The sequence below is a fragment of the Ranitomeya variabilis genome, chromosome 2 (assembly GCF_051348905.1).
Source record: "Ranitomeya variabilis isolate aRanVar5 chromosome 2, aRanVar5.hap1, whole genome shotgun sequence".
NCBI classification, from domain to species: Eukaryota; Metazoa; Chordata; class Amphibia; order Anura; family Dendrobatidae; genus Ranitomeya; species Ranitomeya variabilis.
Genome location: NC_135233.1, coordinates 661,348,164 through 661,370,531, shown reverse-complemented (window position 1 = coordinate 661,370,531; position 22,368 = coordinate 661,348,164). Strand labels below are relative to the sequence as shown.

The window sequence follows — 22,368 nt, the reverse complement described above, 5'->3', positions numbered from 1 at the left end:
CGGAAAATGTCATGCATAAAGGACTGGAAGACTGAAGGGGCATTTGAAAGACCAAAAGGCATCACCAAATACTCAAAATGGCCCTCGGGCGTATTAAATGCGGTTTTCCACTCATCCCCCTGCTTGATTCGCACCAAATTATACGCCCCACGGAGATCAATCTTAGAGAACCACTTGGCCCCCTTTATACGAGCAAACAAATCAGTAAGCAGTGGTAACGGATATTGATATTTAACCGTGATTTTATTCAAAAGTCGATAATCAATACACGGCCTCAAAGAGCCGTCTTTCTTAGACACAAAGAAAAAACCGGCTCCTAAGGGAGATGACGAAGGACGAATATGTCCCTTTTCCAAGGACTCCTTTATATATTCTCGCATAGCAGCGTGTTCAGGCACAGACAGATTAAATAAACGACCCTTAGGGTATTTACTACCCGGAATCAAGTCTATGGCACAATCGCACTCCCGGTGCGGAGGTAGTGAACCAACCTTGGGTTCTTCAAAAACGTCACGAAAGTCAGACAAGAATTCAGGAATCTCAGAGGGAATAGATGATGAAATGGAAACCAAAGGTACGTCCCCATGAGTTCCTTTACATCCCCAGCTTAACACAGACATAGCTCTCCAGTCGAGGACTGGGTTATGAGATTGCAGCCATGGCAATCCCAGCACCAAAACATCATGTAGATTATACAGCACCAGAAAGCGAATAACCTCCTGGTGATCCGGATTAACACGCATAGTCACTTGTGTCCAGTATTGTGGTTTATTACTAGCCAATGGGGTGGAGTCAATCCCTTTCAGAGGTATCGGAGCCTCCAGTGGCTCCAAATCATACCCACAGCGTTTGGCAAAGGACCAATCCATAAGACTCAAAGCAGCGCCAGAGTCGACATAGGCGTCCGCGGTAATAGATGACAAAGAACAAATCAGGGTCACAGATAGAATAAACTTAGACTGTAAAGTGCTAATTGAAACAGACTTGTCAGGCTTCTTAGTACGCTTAAAGCATGCTGATATAACATGAGTTGAATCACCACAATAGAAGCACAACCCATTTTTTCGTCTAAAATTCTGCCGCTCGCTTCTGGACAGAATTCTATCACATTGCATATTTTCTGGCGTTTTCTCAGTAGACACCGCCAAATGGTGCACAGGTTTGCGCTCCCGCAGACGCCTATCGATCTGAATAGCCATCGTCATGGACTCATTCAGACTCGCAGGCACAGGGAACCCCACCATAACATCCTTAATGGCATCAGAGAGACCTTCTCTGAAAATTGCCGCCAGGGCGCACTCATTCCACTGAGTAAGCACAGACCATTTGCGGAATTTTTGGCAGTATATTTCAGCTTCATCTTGCCCCTGAGACAAGGACATCAAGGCCTTTTCCGCCTGAAGCTTTAAATGAGGTTCCTCATAAAGCAACCCCAAGGCCAGAAAAAACGCATCCACATTGAGCAACGCAGGATCCCCTGGTGCCAATGCAAAAGCCCAGTCTTGAGGGTCGCCCCGGAGCAAGGAAATTACAATCCTGACCTGCTGTGCAGGGTCTCCGGCAGAGCGAGACTTCAGGGACAAAAACAATTTGCAATTATTTTTAAAATTTTGAAAGTGAGATCTATTCCCCGAGAAGAATTCAGGCAAAGGAATTCTAGGCTCAGACATAGGTGCATGAACAACAAAATCTTGCAAATTTTGTACCTTTGTGGCGAGATTATTCAAACCTGTAGCTACACTCTGAAGATCCATTTGAAACAGGTGAACACAGAGCCATTCAAGGATTAGAAGGAGAGAAAGAGAGGAAGGCTGCAGTATAGGCAGACTAGCAAGTGATTCAATTAAGAGCACACTCAGAACTAGAGGAAAAAAAAAAAAAAAAAAAAATTGTAGCAGACTTCTTTTTTCTCTCCTTTCTCAGCCAGTAATTTAACCCTTTTTTGGGCCGGTCAAACTGTCATGATTCTCAATGGCGAGAGAACATAGCCCAGCATATATGAGAACTAGCTCTTGGAAGATGGAAACTATACTGACCATGAACTAAACCTGCCGCACAACTAGAAGTGGCCGGGTAGCATGCCTACGTTTTTTAACCCTAGATGCCCAGCGCCAGCCGGAGAACTACCTAATCCTAGCAGAGGAAAAGACAGTCCTGGCTCACCTCTAGAGAAATTTTCCCAAAAGGCAGACAGAGGCCCCCACATATATTGGCGGTGATTTTAGATGAAATGACAAACGTAGTATGAAAATAGGTTTAGCAAAATCGAGGTCCGCTTTCTAGATAGCAGGAAGACAGAAAGGACACTTTCATGGTCAGCAGAAAACCCTATCAAAACACCATCCAGAAATTCCTTTAAGACTCTAGCATTAACTCATAACACCAGAGTGGCAATTTCCGATCACAAGAGCTTTCCAGACACAGTAACGAAACAGCAGCTGTGAACAGGAACAAAATGCAAAAACACACAAGGACAAAAGTCCAACTTAGCTGGGAGTTGTCTAGTAGCAGGAACAAGCACAGAAGGCTTCTGATAACATTGTTGACCGGCAAGAAACTGACAGAGGAGCAAGGTTATATAGCGACTCCCACATCCTGATAGGAGCAGGTGAACAGAGGGGATGATGCACACAAGTTCAATTCCACAAGTGGCCACCGGGGGAGCCCAGAATCCAATTTCACAACAACATTGCGCAGCCCACGCAGCACATTGCGCAGCCAACGCAGTACATTGCGCAGCCAACGCAGTACATTGCGCAGCCCACGCAGTACATTGCGCAGCCCACATAGTACATTGCGCAGCCCACGTTGTACATTGCGCAGCCCACGTTGTATATTGCGCAGCCCACGTTGTATATTGCGCAGACCACGTAGTATATTGCGCAGCCCACGTAGTACATTGCGCATCCCACATAGTATATTGCGCAGCCCATGTTGTATATTGCGCAGCCCACGTAGTATATTGCGCAGTCCACGTAGTATATTGCGCAGCCCATGTTGTATATTGCGCAGCCCACGTTGTATATTGCGCAGCCCACGTAGTATATTGCGCAGTCCACGTAGTATATTGCGCAGCCCACGTTGTATATTGCGCAGCCCACGTTGTATATTGCGCAGCCCATGTATATAGCAATGTGGGCATGATATCCCTGTTAAAAAAAAAAGAATTAAAATAAAAAATAGTTATATACTCACCTTCCATTGGCGCCTGGATCCAGGAAGCGGGTACCGACGCTTGGGATCCACCGAAGCTCCACGGAGCCGCTCGCGCGGCTGCCTCCATCTTCCGTTCCCGGGATGCATTGCTAAATTACCCAGAAGACTTAGCGGTCTCGCGAGACCGCTAAGTCTTCTGGATAAATTCGCAATGCATCACCGGGAATGGAAGATGGCGGCCGGCGCGAGCGGGTCGGCGGACTACGGAGTGTAAGTATAGCAGGTTTTTTGTTTTTTTATTATTTTTAACATTACATTTTTTTACTATTGATGCCGCATAGGCTGCCTCAATAGTAAAAAATTGGGGACACACAGGGTTAATAGCAGCGGTTACGGAGTGCATTACCCACGGCGTAACGCGGTCCGTTACCACCGGCATTAACCCTGTGTGAGCGGTAACCGGAGGGGAGTATGCGTGCGCCGTGCAGTGAGTGCGGGGAGTAAGGAGTGCGGGGAGTAAGGAGCGGCCATTTTCTTCCGGACTGTGCGCATTCTGTAATGCTGTAGATAAGCCCCCGATGTTACCTGAAAGAGGAGAAAAAGAGGTTATAATATACTCACCTGGGCGGTCCCGCTGTGGTCCGTGGTCAAATGGGCGTCTCAGGTCTGCTCTGGTGCCTCCCATCTTCATTCCATGACGTCCTCTTCTTGTCTTTACGCTGCGGCTCCGGCGCAGGCGTACTTTGCCCTGGTGAGGGCAGAGCAAAGTACTGCAGTGCGCAGGCGCTGGGCCTCTCTGACCTTACCGGCGCCTGCGCACTGCAGTACTTTGCTCTGCCCTCAACAGGGCAGACAAAGTACGCCTGCGCCGAAGCAGCGGCCCGGAGACCAGAAGAGGACGTCATGGAATGAAGATAGGAGGCGCCGGAGCAGACCTGAGACGCCCATCGGAGCGGGACCGCCCCTGGGTGAGTATAATCTAACCTCTTTTTCTCCTCTTTCAGGTAACATCGGCGGCTTATCTACAGCATTACAGAATGCTGTAGATAAGCCCCTGATGCCGGTGAGCATACCTCACCATCGATTTTGGGGTGACAGGTTCGCTTTAAGGCAAAATAAAAAATATTTTAAAAAGCCTCCTCCACCCCGTAGTCTAAGTATTCTCTCCATCTGTTAGCAATATCAGCCATGGACGCAATCATCCTCTTCCATACTGGGGGAGGAGATATTGCGCACTTGGATGGTATGACTACACATGGTGGTTTCTTGTGTATGGAAGTAGCGAGAAATGTGTGAACACGGGACATCACACATCCCACTTGTTCTGTGGCCCGGGAGATATGGGATACTATGTCTCCCGGTTGCCAGTCAACGCAGGACGCTGCCTTGTCTGGTGTAAGCCAATGGTGGGAATGTGTGCACCTTGCTGTTCAGGTGAGCAGGGAGTGGCTCCCTGGACATTACCAGGAGGAATGCATCACCTGATTTTTATATTTAGCATTGGGCTGGGTATTTAAAGCCTGTTTCTTTCCAGTACAGTGCTGTTTTTTAAGTTCCCTTGCATAGTAGTGGGGTGAGTTCTTGATGGTGAAGTCCAGGTTGCTTCTCAGCAGTTGGTTACAGTATTTTCTGGTTCTTTTTCCTTAGCTTTTGTTTTTGGGTTCCCTTTTGCTTTTAATTTTGGTTTAAATCTGCTAGCTTATAACTTTCTCTGGTATCCTGACTCTAACATCGTCCATGCCACCATGCATCAGCTATCATGCGACAGCAGTTTGGGAAGGGCTCTGTAAAGCCCCCCTATTTATCGGGAGTGGATGAAGAAAATTTTGGTCCTTTGAACTTGCCTATCATGGTGATTTTCACTATGTGCGTCTGTGACTTCGCATTGGCTGGTCCGGTTCAAGTCACTACAAAGTAGATTAACTTGTGCACATAACACCATCTTTTATAATGCATACACACATATACATTAATTCTTATCTATCTGATAGGATGACTACATCTGTCGAGACCTACTTCCCACCACAAGAACCACTCCAGAGTAATCCCTGGAAAATGAAATCATCCACAGTAGCAAAGTGAGGGGCTACACGCCCCCCTGTGGTATAAAGGTATTGACTCTTCTAAGAAGAGTCCGTTTTTTTCTGGTGTATGCATATTTCCATGCACACCGTCCCACCTAAAGAAAGGTTTACTGTTCATTGATTTTTTTGTTCTCCTCCACCGTATCAACAGAGTCATCATGCGCCCCTCACTCAATTTATAATGGGCCATCAGAGGCAATGGGGTGTCCAGAGGGAGAAGGCCACCAAGTGTTCCCCAGAGCACCCACATGCTGTGGGGTACCACAACAAGAGTTAGGTGTTCCTCTCCCCTTCCAAAATCAAAAATGGAATACGGATGAGGTTTTATTTGGCCTCCTCCAGTCATCATGGGGTCCTCACTCAATTTTTTAGATGGCCATCAGAGGCAGTGGGGTGTCCAGGGAGAGAAGATGCCCATTTCCGCAAGTCAGCTGCAGCTGCCGTTTGTCTGGCAGTGCTGCAGAAGCGCGTGCAAGTGCCAGCTCACTGAATGGTTTGCGATCTACCCACTCGCTGAAACTCAACATTAAATATGTACTTGGCAAGGCTTTGTGAGCAGCAGTGGGCAGTAGTTGAATACTAGCTCCAACATGCCTGCCAGTATTCTGCTCAGCCTCCGCACAGAAGTGAATGAGTGGCCATGGATGTATGACATCTGTGAGGAATCAACCAAGATTGTGAGAGGCAATGTTGCCATAATCATCATAAACATCCCACTTCTGTGTGTGCTCAAATGCCCCATGCTCACAATTAAAGAGAAAGGTTTGCATGTGGACCAGGCGCAGATGGAGGAAGAAAGTACATAGGTTGCTACGTGCTGCCAATCCCTCGTCCAGGTAGCTGGCTTCAATGTTCCATCCCTGTTTAACTCTACCACGTGTCTCATAACAACAGCTGTGCCCTGACCAACGAAGCTACTGTGAATGTCCACCTAACGACCGACATGTACATAAGTGCTTGTGGACAGTGATGCTACATTTCTTTTATGCATCCTTTTATGACTGGATGGACAAAGCAGGGGAGATATAAGCAAAGAAACCTAAGCATGCTAAGGGTTGCTTAAACCTGACCCTGATTTGGTCATGCCTGACCATGGAGGTTGGCCCCCTAAAATTATGCAATGGTGCCACCACTGAGTGGTGGCTGGCTCATAAATTTGGGAGGGCCATCAGGCGGACATCAAAAATAATTTTTGGAGGGCCATCAGGTGGCCCTCTACCATACATTTTGGAGGGCTTTTTTAGGTTACAAAAGCTGTAATTACAGCAGGAATCATTTTCTGGAAGATCAGTGGTTCACAGTGTTTCCATCACTATAAATAATCTGTCTCACATGTGTTTCCCATGACCCACGTGTTATATGCAGTTTGGACAACACTCATTACTGGTTGTTCACCCTTCTCGACCCACGCTTCGAGGATAACTCATAAATACACTCCTAAATTTAAGATGGCCATCAGCCAGCCCTCACTCATACATTTGAGATAGCACTCAGGCGGCCCTCTATCATTACTTTGTGAGGATCCCCTTGCGCCCCACTACCATTACTTTGGGAGAGCATTCTACCGTTAATTTGGGAGGGCCCTCAGGCAACCCTCTACAATTAATTTGGGAGGATCCTCATGCGACCCTCTCTCAATTTTGGGAGAGCCTTTTTTTTTAAAAAAATGTAAAAAGTCTGCAGTAACGGCAGGAATGATTTCTAGGCAGATCATTGATTGACAGTGTTGAAATTATTGTAAATTATCAGCCTCACAGGATTTTTGCTTAATTTTTCAAATCTTATGGCCAGTGACAATACTGAAATGTTAGGAGGAGGAGAGGTAGAGTGGAAGATAGAGAGTCCTCCTCCTTGTGGGGACAAGAAAGTCTTTACCATTAGGACTCTGGCAGACATGGCTAACTTTATGTACTGCTGTGTTTCCCATGACCGACGTGTTATATGCATTTGTACAACACTGATTCCTGGTTGTTCACCTGTCTCGACCCACGCTTAAAGGAAAACTCATAAATATATTCCTAAATTTTGAATGGCCATCAGCTGGACCTAACTCATACATTTGGGAGGGCCCTCAATGGACCCTCTACCAATAATTTTGGAGGTCCCTCAGATGGACGTCTACCATGAGTTTGGAAGGGCCCTCAGGCAGTCCCCTACCATTAATTTGGAAAGATCCTCATGCGGCTCTCACTCAATTTTTGGAGAGCCTTATGGCATTATGGCCAACAACTCTACTGAAATGTTAGGAGGAGAGGGAGGGGGGAGTTGTAGAGTCCTGCTCTTTGTGCAGGCAGTGAAATCTGGACTATTGGGATTTTGAAAGACATGGCTAACTTTATGTTACCATGTGACCCACATGATATATGCTGTTTGGACAACACTCATAACTAGTTATTCACTCATCTTGACCCACGCTTCGAGGAGAATTCATAAATACACTCATAAAATTTGGAGAGCCAGCAGCCGGTCCTCGCTTATTAATATTAAAGGCCAGCAGCGGTCCCTCACTCTTAAATAAATAATTTTGGAGCAAAACAAATTTGCTCATCCACAACACCTAACTTCCTTCCCACTTTTCAGGGGGGTACAGGACACCACTCTTAAAGCCAGAACAGTTCAAGTAGGTTGTTGGTTGGATGGCACATAATACTTCCAGTCTGTTTCCCAGGACCACCCTGTCTTCCATATGGTCCAGTTGCACTAGCCAAAAGTCTGCACCACATAATCATCAACCTGATCCTCCTTCCTCCCACCATGCCAAGTCCCAGGAGGCAGGTGATCCTACACTCGGACACTCTGAGGACGAGTGTTCACATTTGCATTCATTAATTCCGGCATTACGCCCTGGACATTTCAAGAGTGACATGAGGTGATTGTGTGTAACAATGGCCAAATATTTGTGATGAGTGAGCACAAAAATGTGCTGGTGCTCATCTCTCTTTGGCACTGTCACTCTTACACACATAACACCAATGCACTATGTGCAACAACTAACAAAGACTCATCTACAAGGCATAGAGGGACAGTTCATGCTTCCTCCCCCACAACCCCCATCATTGCCCATTCCACCACCTCCATCATTGCCTCCTCCCCCACCCCCCCCATTGTCCTTTCTACCACCACCATCATTGCCTTCTCCCCACTACCTCTATCATTCTTTTCTTTCCCACCACCCCATCATTGCACTTTCCACCATCATCGCCTCCTCCCCCACCCCCATTGTCCTTTCCATCACCCACATCATTGCCCTCGCCACCACGTACACACACACCTCTCTGCACGTTCCCCAGCAGACACAGACACCTCTCTGAACGTTTCTCGACAGACACCCACACACACAGCAACACTCACCTTGCTGTCCGTTCCCCAGCAGCATCTTCATCATCGGCAGCTTCCTCTCTGGCACAGTTGCGCTCTGAATGATGACATCATCTAGCTGCGCTGCTGTGTCAGACAGGAAGCGCGGAGCAGGAAGCAAAATGGATCCCTGCAGCTCCACTGCCATTTTTTCCTTTAGACAGTGGAGCTACAGGCATTGCTCCCTGCCCACCGCACATGAGCGCCTTCAGTGCTAGCTGCCTGCAGGTGTCCCCTCCACCTCCGGGCCCCTACCGGCTGAACATGCGGTATGTTAGCTGCAGCCTGCGGCTAACAGTGCTAGCAATTACAGTGAAATGAATATTCACCCCTCTCCACGCCCATGGGGTGTGGGGAAGAGGGAATATTAATTTCTTTTTAGTAGCAGGGACAGGCTTCTGCCTCCTGTATCCCGCTGCTGCTCTGCAGGCATCTGGCGGGCCCTCCTGACCCACGGGCCCCATAGCAGCTGCATGGTGTGCCACTATTAGCGACACGCCACTAGCTGGGGGCCCCTGGAGCAGTGAGGGTATTAGGCAACTGCCGGCCCTGTATGACAGCAGGTGTCAGTGCCTGGGCCCCTTCGGAGAATCCTACGGTTCTCCAGTAGGCCAGTCCGACCCTGATCATTAGTAATAATCAATCTATACTCAGCCTGCTCCTAAGACCCCAGGCAGATTACTCATTTTTGAATCCATGTCTCATGAAAAGGCACAAAAATATTTTTGGATCTATGTAGCTAATGAAGCCTTGATTTTGTGTCAGTCTTTTAAAAGGTACATATGAATTTGCATTTTATTTATATTATGGAGAATAAGTAAACATTTGCCAAAACTGTAGGTATTATAGTCAGGCTCAGCAGTCCTAGCAGCGGGGCTGTCAGAACACAAAAGAAGTTTGTTTATCACAATTAAGCTATCTGTTAACAACATGATCTATATAGATTGTTCTATAAAATAGTAAGTATAAAAATGGAAGGCCAACTGTGTCTGAGAGCCAAATCTGCATTGGTGAATCAGCCAAGTGTCACAATAGTGCCTGTACAATAGTAGCCACATAGTATCACAGTAGAGAACCAGTGCTCCAATAAGATAAAGATGCGAAGACCATCGAAAAGTGGATTATGACCTTTCTGTGCATTTCGATAAAGGGCACCTGACAGCTCATACATGTTGCCCAATTGACGTGCAGTATGTATCAGACGGTGACTGTATGATTTCAGCCACGCATATGTAACTCTGAAAAGTTGTGGCATAAAACGTAGTTTGATAACCGCCAGCTCCCCTTGAGTGATGGGTCTCTACCTACACATGCATGAAGGGAGAGACCTCACACTCCAGGGCAGCGGACTAGTAGGAGTCGCCAGGGAACCCACTGTACGACTAGTCACTCGAGTGACTCAGTTCCAGCTTTCTATTAAACTATGCTTTTCTCAGAAACACCACAACATTTCAACAATAAATATATATGGCTGATTAACGATACACATTTAATACATTATTGAAACATCGTACCAAAACTAATGGACTGCAATACACATCATAAGCACAAGGTGGCAATATGTGGACACACTTAGCATAATCCTCTCCCAGCAAAGTATCGCATCATGTTGTTTTTCTTTTGTTTTACCTGGTAAACTGTGGCACCCCTAATCTCAAGCCACAATAAAAAGTTATCGAATGATGCATTTGTATATACTACACTTTTTATGCTTGCATTTTATAGGTTTTGTCCAGGACAACAACCAGAAAGGTCTCACAAATCCCATCACTCACAGATGACACTGGAAAGATCCCACAGATCCCACCACTGCTACCAGTTTGTCAGGGGAATGCTACTCCTCTGCCTCTAACCGTCAAGACATATATACGCATTGAGTGCCAATTGATGCACGAAGCCGTGGCTGCCTCCACTATTAGGCCGGTTATTGGGGAACGCACAATAAGCGTATGGTATATACCGTATTTTTCGGACTATAAGACGCACCGGACCATAAGGGGCACCCCAAATTTGGGGTGAAAATTGCAGAAAAAAAGATTTTTTTATAAGATGGGGGTCCGTCTTATTGTCCGAATTTACAGTATCTTACCTGAGGGCTGGCGGTGGCAGAGCAGGGTCACAGGAGGCATGGTGTCGGCAGAGGTGGGGTGATGCGGTACGGCGTGCACCTGAGCAGGGTCCCTTCCTGCTTAGGTGGGCGACGCCACAGCCTGGTGTCCATGGGAGGGTTGCAGCAGTGGTTACCGGCAGAGGTGCTGGGATGAGGAGGTGCTGGCATGAGGAGGCGCAGTGAGAGGTATGGCGTCACAGGGGTCCCTTTCCCCGGTGAGGTGATGCAGCAGCCCGGTAAGCAGCAGAGCCGGGTGAATCCTGTTGTTAGCGGTGGTGGCGGCCATCTTCCGGAGGCCGCGCGTGCGCAGATGAAGCGCTCTGCTTCCTGGGGCTTCAAGAAAATGGCCGCGGGAGGCCGTGCGTGCGCAGATGGAGATCGCGGCGGCCATTTTCCTGAAGCCAAGAACTTCAGGAAAATGGCCGCCGCGATCCCCATCTGCGCACGTGCGGCATCCCGCGGCCATTTTCCTGAAGCCCCGGGAAGCAGAGCGCTCCATCTGCGCACGCGCGGCCTCCGGAAGATGGCCGCCACCACCGCTAACAACAGGATTCACCCGGCTCTGCTGCTTACCGGGCTGCTGCATCACCTCACCGGGGAAAGGGACCCCGCTCACTGCGCCTCCTCATCCCCGCACGTCTGCCGCCGCACCTCTGCCGCCGCACCTCTGCCACTGTACCTCTGCCGCCACGGTAAGTCTGCATTGCGACTATTAGACGCACCCCCCATTTTCCCCCCTTTTTGGGGGGGAAAAAGTGCGTCTTGTAGTCCGATAAATACGGTACATCCTAAAGGTGACACATTTCCTTTGTATATTTTTTTCAATATATATATATTTAAATGTAAAAAATGACATATATACTGTATATACACTGCTCAAAAAAATAAAGAGAACACTAAAATACCACATCCTAGATATCACTGAATTAAATATTTCAGTTGCAAATCTTTATTCATTACATAGTGGAATGTGTTGATAACAATAAAACATAAAAAGTGATCAATGTAAATCAAAATTAATATCCCATGGAGGTCTGGATTTGGAATTATACTCAAAATCAAAATGGAAAATCAAATTACAGGCTGGTCCAACTTCAGTGGAAATGCCTCAAGACAACAAATTGTTGTTCTGTGTGTGTGTGGCCTCCACGTGCCTGTATGACCTCCCTACAATGCCTGGGCATGCTCCTGATGAGGCGGCAGATGGTCTCCTGAGGGATCTCCTCCCAGACCTGGACTAAAGCATCCGCCAACTCCTGGACAGTCTGTGGTGCAATGTGACGTTGGTGGATTGTGCGAGACATGATGTCCCAGATATCTACAATCGGATTCAGGTCTGGGGAACGGGCAGGCCAGTCCATAGCTGCAGTGCCTTCATATAGCAGGAACTGCTGACACACTCCAGCCACATGAGGTCTGGCATTGTCCTGCATTAGGAGGAACCCAGGGTCAACCGCACCAGCATATGGTCTCACAAGGGGTCTGAGGATCTCATCTCAGTACCTTATGACAGTCAGGCTACCTCTGGCGAGCACATGGAGGGCTGTGCGACCCTCCAAAGAAATGCCACCCCACACCATTACTGACCCACTGCCAAACCGGTCATCCTGAAGGATGTTGCAGGCAGCAGATTGCTCTTCATGGCACCTCCAGACTCAATCACGTCTGTCACATGTGCTCAGCGTGAACCTGCTTTCATCTGTGAAGAGCACAGGGTGCCAGTGGCGAATTTGCCAATTCTGGTGTTCTGTGGCAAATGCCAAGCGTCCTGCACGGTGTTCGGCTGTGAGCACAACCCCCATCTATGAACGTCGGGCACTCAGACCACCCTCATGGAGTCGGTTTCTAACCATTTGTGCAGACACATGCATAATTGTGGCCTGCTGGAGGTCATTTTGCAGGGCTCTGGCAGTGCTCCTCCTGTTCCTCCTTGCACAAAGGCTGAGGGAGCGGTCCTGCTGCTGGGTTTTTGCCCTCCTACGGCCCCCTCCACGTCTCCTGGTGTACAGGCCTGTGTCCTGGTAGCGCCTCCAGCCCCTCCACGTCTCCTGGTGTATTGGCCTGTGTCCTGGTAGCGCCTCCAGCCTCTGGACACTATGCTGACAGACACAGCAAACCTTCTTGCCACAGCTCGCAATGATGTGCCATTCTGGATGAGCTGCACTACCTGAGCCACTTGTGTGGGTTGTAGAGTCCATCTCATGCTACCACGAGTGTGAAAGCACAACCAACATTCAAAAGTGCCCAAAACATCAGCCATGAAGCATTAGAACTGAGATGTGGTCTGTGGTGCCCACCTGCAGAACCACTCCCTTATTGAGTGTGTCATGATAATTGCCAATAATTTCCATCTGTTGTCTATTCCATTTGCACAACAGCATGTGACATTGATTGTCCAACAGTGTTGCTTCCCAAGTGGACAGTTTGATTTCACAGACGTTTGATTTACTTGGAGTTATATTCTGTTGTTTAAGTGTTCCCTTTATTTTTTTGAGCAATATATATATAGATAGATAGATAGATAGATAGATAGATATAGTCATTTTTTACATTTTAAAAATCACAAAAAGGAAGATACCCCAGTCTCTGCTAACTGCATAATAACAAAAAAGGAACCACTATTAGCTGCCACCAGCAATCGTATATACAAGCCGATAGGACATCCATTACAGGTAGCGTGTGGCTTCAGTGGTGCGGTTTACACACCAAGAGGAACAGAGCTAATACATTTTATATATTTATTCCAGAATGGTAGACAGTGTTTATAAAAATATACAAACATCATTCAAAATGGGAACAAAACAATACGACTGTCACGATTTCCACTCTGTTTCTGCCTTTTTGTTACTTTGTGTCGGGGCTGTCAGTCTGTGCTGGGTCTGTGCTGCAATCACCTGTGCTCATTTTTATTAATCAGGCTTCTACTTAAGCATGCTAGTTCCTCCCCCAGTGTCAATCGTACACTTGTTGTCTGTGTAACATTGATCACTCTGCGCTCTGTGCCTGACACAGCTTGACTAGATTCTCTTCCTGGACTCTGACCCTTTGCTTGTGACCTGACTTTGCTAGTGCCTGTTCCTTGTAAACTATTTTGTCTCTCTGGCTTTCCTGACCTCAGCTCGTGTATTAGACTTCATCTCTGACTTCCCTTTGTCATACTGCGCCATTTCCTGGACCTGACCTTAGATTGTTTGACCTCCTTTTACTTACAGTAAGTAGTATTTATATTTACTAGAGTGACTCGAGTCACAATGATGCTATGGCACTGAAAATCTATATTCCATAAATATCTGATCGATGTAAACCCCAATATGTATGTTACTGGAGACAAAGTCTAAGTAGCTTTTTTGGAAGAGAGGAATGTTATGGCTCTGTGTAAACAAATCCCAACTTTGTAATCTGGTTACCAGAGTAGATCTTCCTGTTTTAATTACCTGGTCCCTATAGGGGAAATGGAGAGATGACGCTTCAACTTCCTTTGAAGCATCATCTCTTTATTTCCCCAGTTTTATTTAGTTTATCTCTCCCTAGCTAAAATTAGTTACACATGTTCAATGTGTAGTCCTACTTCAAAGTAGGTTGGAGGGTCAACTTTTCTGCCTTCTGGAGATGTATTATGGATTTTTATTTTTCTCTGTGACAGGTTTGTTTATACACTGCTCAACAAAATAAAGGGAACACTTAAATGACACAATGTAACTCCAAATCAATCACAGGTCTGTGAAATCAACCTGTCCATCTATGACGCAATACTGATTGTGAATCAATTTCTAATGCTGTTGTGCAAATGGAGTTGACAACAGGTCGAAATGAAAGGCAATTAGCAAGACAACCCCTATAAAGAAGTGATTCTGCAAGCAGTGACCACAGACCATTTCTCTGTTTTCATCCATTTGGCTGTTGTATGGGTCACTTTTGTACTTTGTCATTGCTCTCACCCATAGAGGTACAGTAGCATGAGGTGGTGTCTACAACCCACAGAAGTCGCTCAGGTAGTGCAGCTCATCTTGGATGGCACATCAATGTGAGATGTGGCAAGAAGGGTAGCTGTGTCTGTCAGCTCAGTATCCAGAGCATGGAGCAGGTACCAAGAGACAGGCCAGTACACCAGTAGATGTGGAGGGGGCTGTAGGAAGGCAACAATGCAGCAGCAGGACCGCTACCTCCTCCTTTGCGCAAGGAGGAAAAGGAGGAGCATTGTCAGAGCCCTGTAAAATGAGCTCCTGCAGGCCACTAACATCTATGTGTCTGCTCAAACTATCAGAAACAGACTCCATGAGGGTGGTATGAGGGCCTGACAACCACAAGTGAGTGTTGTGCTTACAGCCCAACACCATACAGATCTATTGGCATTTGCCAGAGAACACCAAGATTGGCAAATTCGACATTGGCACCGAGCGTCGGACTGGAGTAGCTTGGGCCCACCAGAGAAAATCATTCTAAGGGCCCACCATGCTTAAGGGGTACTAGCTGCAGAGTCTTCCCTTAGCTTCCATCTGGTCAAGCACACTAGACACAGGATACATACACGTGGCACACACCAGTCACACGCTAGACACAGGATACATACACGTGACACACACCAGTCACACACTAGACACAGGATACATACACGTGACACACACCAGTCACACGCTAGACACGGGATACATTCACGTGACACACCAGTCACACACTAGACACAGGATACATACACATGACACATACCAGTCACACACTAGACACAGGATACACTCACACAGCATACAAACACCCGTCACACACTAGACACAGGATTAGAGATGAGCAAACCCTTGGATGTTCGGGTCCAGCCAAACAGTTAAAAAAAAGTCCAGGTTCGGGTACAGAACAGTACCCGGACCCATTCACTTGAATGGGGGGCCCGAACATCCAGTGTTTACCACTCTGTGAGGTGCAAGACAGCGTGGCAAACACTCTCCACATAGCCCCCTCATCATCCCCCCTTCTGCCCACAGCTCCTCATTATCCCCCTTCTCCACACAGCCCTTCATCATCCCTCTATCTCCACACAGCCTCATCATCCCTCCTCCACACAGCTCCTCATCATCCCTCCTTGTCCACACAGTCCCCTCATCACCCCCTTTTCCACACAGCCCCTCATCATCTCTCCTTCTCCATACAGCCTCATTATCTCTCCTTCTCCACACAGCCTCATCATCCCCCCTTTTCCACAGCCTCATCATCCCTCCTTCTCCACACAGCCTCATCATCCCTCCTTCTCCACACAGCCTCATCATCCCTCCTTCTCCACACAGCCCCTCATCATCCCTCCTTCTCCATACAGCCCCCTCATCATCCCGCTTTTCACACAGCCCCTCATCATGACCCTTTTTCCATACAGCCAGTCATTATCATCTCCCCTTCTCCGCACAGCCCCTCATCATCTTCCCTTTACAAGCCCCACTCAAGTTACATCAACCCTTTCCAAAATACATCCTCTCACCACTCTCACTGAATCCTGGGTCTTCATTCCTATTTGTGCAAGGGTCCATTGTGCAGCTTCTCGGTCCTCTCCTCACAAGGCTCCATGGTGAAGCCTCTCATATCATTCCTCTCCAGCAGCCTCAGAACAACGCTGCTTCCTGCTTTCAGGTCACTGGTCTGATGGAGGCCCTGCCCCTTCCGGTGACATCATGTCATTGCCCTCAAAAAATCAACTCCGCTCTAGAGGCTCTGTGCAGTGCAGTCTTACAGCTTGTGCTGTGCGTGGTGTGTTATTCCACACCCGGTGCCAGCTGTCTGCACTGCTCAGCAGCAAGTGATGTGAGGTGAGCGCTTTCTCATCACCTGCTGCTGCTGCTACTTCTATTGATCTCATCCAGCACACCACAGCTGATAGAGCAGTGAGCACCACAAGATCAGTAAAAGCAGCAGCAAATGATGAGAAAGCTTTCACCTCACATCACTTGTTGCTGAGCAGTGCAGACGGCCGGCACCGGGTGTGGAATAACAAACTCACCGCTGGGTGCACGCAATCCTAATACAGGGCAGAGCAGGCACTAATGAATGAGGCAGGAGTCTGTTGCTGGTGAGGGCCCACTGGGAGGCGGGCCCACCGGAGGATTCTCCGATCTCCCGGTGGGCCAGTCCAACGCTGTTGGCACCCTTTGCGCTTCACGGATGAGAGCAGGTCAACACTGAGCACATGTGACAGACGTGACAGAGTTTGACCGGTTTAGCAGTGGGTTAGTAATGATGTGGGGTGGCATTTCTTTGGAGGGCTGCACAGCTCTCCATGTGCTAGCTAGAGGTACCCTGACTGCCATTAGTTACCGGGATGAAATCCTCAGACCCATTGTGAGACCATATGCAGGTGCAGTGAGCAATGGCTTCATTCTGATTCATGACAATGCTAGGCCTCATGTGACAGAAGTGTGTCAGCAGTTCCTGCATGATGCATCTGGGATATCATGTCTCGCTCCATCCACTAATGCCAATATGCATCACAGACTGTCCAGGAGTTGACTGATGCTTTAATACAAGTGTGGGAGGAGATCCCTCAGGAGAACATCCGCTGCCTCATCAGGACCATGCCCAGGCACTGTAGGGAGGTCATACAGGCACGTGAAGGCCACACACACTACTGAGCATAATTTCCTTGTCTTGAACCTTTTCCACTGAAGATGTATCAGCCTATAATTTTATTTTCCACTTTGATTTTGAGTATTATTCCAATTCCAGACCTCCATGGGATACTAGTTTTGATTTACATTGTTAATTTTTATGCTTTATTGTTCTCAACACATTCCACTATTTAATGAATAAAGATTTGTAACTGGAATATTTCATTCAGTGATATCTAGGATGTGGTGTTTTAGTTTTCCCTTAATTTTTTTGAGCAGTGTATTTTCTCAGATGGAAGATAAAGCTAATTTCTGCAAAAGGAGATAATATAGTGATGATGGCTATTTCAATACTTATAAACTTAAAAAAGTACAGTATGCAAATTACTTTACCTTACATGCTGTCAAGAGGCTCAGCCTGAAACTTAAAGTTCTTAACTGTTCTTGTAAATTTTCTGTTAAACACTATACAGATACTGATTTATTTTAGCATTTATGAGTGAATATAACGAGATTAAATTGGATTATCTGCTATGCAGGTCCTTCTCAAAAAATTAGCATATAGTGTTAAATTTCATTATTTACCATAATGTAATGATTACAATTAAACTTTCATATATTATAGATTCATTATCCACCAACTGAAATTTGTCAGGTCTTTTATTGTTTTAATACTGATGATTTTGGCCTACAACTCCTGATAACCCAAAAAACCTGTCTCAATAAATTAGCATATCAAGAAAAGGTTCTCTAAACGACCTATTACCCTAATCTTCTGAATCAACTAATTAACTCTAAACACATGCAAAAGATACCTGAGGCTTTTAAAAACTCCCTGCCTGGTTCATTACTCAAAACCCCCATCATGGGTAAGACTAGTGACCTGACAGATGTCAAGAAGGCCATCATTGACACCCTCAAGCAAGAGGGTAAGACCCAGAAAGAAATTTCTCAACAAATAGGCTGTTCCCAGAGTGCTGTATCAAGGCACCTCAATGGTAAGTCTGTTGGAAGGAAACAATGTGGCAGAAAACGCTGCACAACGAGAAGAGGTGACCGGACCCTGAGGAAGATTGTGGAGAAGGACCGATTCCAGGCCTTGGGGAACCTGAGGAAGCAGTGGACTGAGTCTGGTGTGGAAACATCCAGAGCCACCGTGCACAGGCGTGTGCAGGAAATGGGCTACAGGTGCCGCATTCCCCAGGTAAAGCCACTTTTGAACCATAAACAGCGGCAGAAGCGCCTGACCTGGGCTACAGAGAAGCAGCACTGGACTGTTGCTAAGTGGTCCCAAGTACTTTTTTCTGATGAAAGCAAATTTTGCATGTCATTCGGAAATCAAGGTGCCAGAGTCTGGAGGAAGACTGGGGAGAAGGAAATGCCAAAATGCCTGAAGTCCAGTGTCAAGTACCCACAGTCAGTGGTGTGGGGTGCCATGTCAGCTGCTAGTGTTGGTCCACTGTGTTTCATCAAGGGCAGGGTCAATGCAGCTAGCTATCAGGAGATTTTGGAGCACTTCATGCTTCCTGGCACCTGCTCACAGTGCCAAAACCACTGGTAAATGGTTTACTGACCATGGTATTACTGTGCTCAATTGGCCTGCCAACTCTCCTGACCTGAACCCCATAGAGAATCTGTGGGATATTGTGAAGAGAAAGTTGAGAGACGCAAGACCCAACACTCTGGATGAGCTTAAGGCCGCTATTGAAGCATCCTGGGCCTCCATAACATCTCAGCAGTGTCACAGGCTGATTGCCTCCATGCCACGCCGCATTGAAGCAGTCATTTCTGCCAAAGGATTCCCGACCAAGTATTGAGTGCATAACTGAACATTATTATTTGATGGTTTTTTTGTTTGTTATTAAAAAACACTTTTATTTGATTGGACGGGTGAAATATGCTAATTTATTGAGACAGGTTTTTTGGGTTATCAGGAGTTGTATGCCAAAATCATCAGTATTAAAACAATAAAAGACCTGACAAATTTCAGTTGGTGGATAATGAATCTTTAATATATGAAAGTTTAATTGTAATCATTACATTATGGTAAATAATGAAATTTAACACTATATGCTAATTTTTTGAGAAGGACCTGTATGTTTTTTTTAATTGATTGTAGAATACTGCAATTTCATTTTAACATTACACTGCATTTTGCATAGGTATAATTGTCATTTATATAGTATGATGAATCCCATATATTGATACATTTTTCAAACATAATTATTTACTTGCTTTTATATTCCTATTTCTAAAAATAATACTAAATAAGACAAAACATTAGATTATAATGTGTATAATAGAAGTAAATAAAATAAGTAGAGGACCTTGTGCTTAGCTAAAGATATGGCTCTCCTTTTCATAGGGACCCTGCGAGAAGGTCACTGGTAAAACACTGGAGGGGAGATGTTTGTCATTCAGGAGGTTAGCCTCAGTGATATGAACCTGGAAAAGGTTAATCAGCCATATTAAGGGCTGGATTTTTGTGAACAGCTGAAGAGTGGGTGGGAGGCTCTTCACTATATCTCCACCCCAGGGTGTGGTCCAGAGGCTAATTATGGAGCCTTTGGACTCATTCAGTGTTCAGTCTGTCTGGAGACGAGATCTCCAGAGCTGTGCTCATGTTGAAGAGAACTGAACCGTGAGCAGTTGGATCCCCGAAGCCACATAGATGGCACTGTATGCTATTTTGTTTATTCCGTTATGCCAGATGGACGTGTTTAGTTATTTAATATTGCACTGGTTTATGCAATACATTTTAATAAACCAGTTGAAAAATGTTGGGATTGAGCAACTACAATTTCAGCTGATGCTATGCAGAAGTTTCCTGTATGGCATATTTACTTCTGTGATGCCCACCTTGTTGGCTGTAAATCTGCTTGAAGGCTGCATTACATTTTTTAAGTCTGCTTAATCTGGCCTTCTACTTGTCTGTCTGGCAGAAGCAGCATTTTTCAAATAAAGAAAACACTTGATGACTGTACTTTCTGGTAAAATCATTTAGTTATTTCTTCTGGGAATGGCTACATTCTTTAAACAGGTTTTCCGCAAAGGCATAATACCCCATGTCTGCAAATTTAATTCAGCATATGAAGCTAATAACTACAACAAAAAGATCCTGCTCATCACCCCATTATATATTAATCTGTTGTGAAATCTTTATTTCAGGTCAACACAGGTCTATTTAATAGTGTCTGGATGTAACTATTGTGGCCCAGGAATTTAGCGCTGTGTAACCTCATATAGTTTATGCTATAGAGTGCTCTACGGTTTGATATAAGAAAATGCCTTTCACTATAGGCACTGATATTGATACAGTATAACAACAATAGTGCCTGCTTTTAAATGGCAAGCAATATGCAAGCATCTTTCCAAATAACTTTGCAGATTAATTCCCACATTCTCTGAGCAAAATCCTTAAAGCATACCTGTCATGTAAAAATGCTATTAACCTGCAGATATGGGGTTAATCTACAGCTTAATAGATTTCTGATGCCATAAGGCAGTCGCACAGGGAGCTCCGCTGCTGGAAGGAAATGAACTTTACTCCACCTGACAGAATCGGGCTTTCAGTCATAGAAGGACGGCCAGCGCAGTTTCAGTCACTGCTCAGTAGATAGTGAGCGGCGGTTGTAACTATGCCCCAGCACTGACTGACAGCTGACCCAGCATACCATGCACTATACCTAATCCGACCGTCCCTAAAACTGGGTAAAATACACCAGTACAAACTCCCTAAGCTCTTTATACGGATTGGGCAGACCACTTATCAAGCACTCTACTTGATCATAGAGAGAACAGTGAGGTTGTTAAATCACAGGTGAACACTACTTTATATCAAAATGAATCCAAAGGAAAATGGAGTAAATGTCCAAAGCAACATATTTCACTGTATGTCATGTTAGAGTATAATAAGACATACAGTACCTTTTTATTAAAGAAGCACTACTATGAATTTTTTTTTATTAAATGTATGAATATTTACAATCATGGCAGAAAGTCTTGACACCCTTCAAATTGTTCCAGAAAAAGAAGTATTTCTCCCAGAAAATTATTGCAATTACATATGTTTTGTTATACGCGTTTATTTCCTTTGTGTGTATTGGATCAGCACAAAAAAACAGAGGAAAAAAAGGCAAATTGGACATAATGTCACACAAAACCTCAAAAAATTGGCCAGACAATATTGGCACCCTCAACTTAATATTTGGTTGCACTCCCTTTGGAATAAATAACTGCAATCAATCGCTTCCTATAACCATCAACAAGCTTCTTACACCACTCAACTGGAATTTTGGACCACCCTTCTTTTGCAAAATTGCTCCAGGTGTCTCATATTTGAAGGGTGTCTTCTCCCAACAGCAATTTTAAGATCTTCCCACATGTGTTCAATGGGATTTAGGTCTGAGCTCATTGCTGGCCACTTCAGAACTCTTCAGCGCTTTGTTTCCGTCCATTATTGGATGCTTCTTGAAATATGTTTGGGGTCATGGTCCTGCTGGAAGACCCCTGACCTAGGAGGAAAACCCAGCTTTCTGACACTGTACATTACATTGCGACCCCAAATCCTTTGGTAATCTTCAGATTTCATGATGCCTTGCCCACAGTCAAGGCACCAAATGTCAGAGGCAGCAATACAACCCCAAAACAACTTTGAACCTCCACCATAGTAGACTGTAGGTACTACATTCTTTTCTTTGTAGGCCTCAATTCATTTTTGGTAAACAGTAGAATGATGATGTGATTTACTAAAAAGCTCTTTCTTGGTCTTATCTGTCCATAAGATGCTTTCCGAGAAGAATTTTGGCTTACTCACATAGGTTTTGGCAAACTGCAGTCTAGCTATTTTATGTCTCTGTGTCAATTGTGGGGTCTTCTTGGGTCTTCTGCCATAGTGTTCATTTCATTCAAATGTCGATGGATAGTTTTCCTTGACACTGATGCATTTTGAACCTGCAGGACAGCTTGAATTTGTTTGGATCTTGATTGGTGCTGCTTATTCACCATCTGGACTATCCTGTGTTGCAACCTTTCTTTAATTTTTCTCTCCTGTCCATGTCCTGGGAGATCAGCTACA

The 22,368-nt window shown here is 45.7% G+C and overlaps 1 protein-coding gene and 1 long non-coding RNA gene across 4 annotated transcripts in view; one reads left to right on the top strand and one right to left on the bottom strand.

Moving 5' to 3' along the window:
* AIG1 (androgen induced 1) overlaps positions 1-22,368 on the bottom strand; it is a 494,204-nt gene that overhangs the window by 5,306 nt on the left and 466,530 nt on the right. The window lies entirely within an intron of this gene.
* LOC143807547 (uncharacterized) overlaps positions 13,784-22,368 on the top strand; it is an 85,467-nt gene continuing 76,882 nt past the window's right edge. The window contains exon 1 of the long non-coding RNA XR_013221761.1: positions 13,784-13,918. This is a non-coding gene — a long non-coding RNA (uncharacterized LOC143807547). The remainder of the gene's footprint in view (positions 13,919-22,368) is intronic.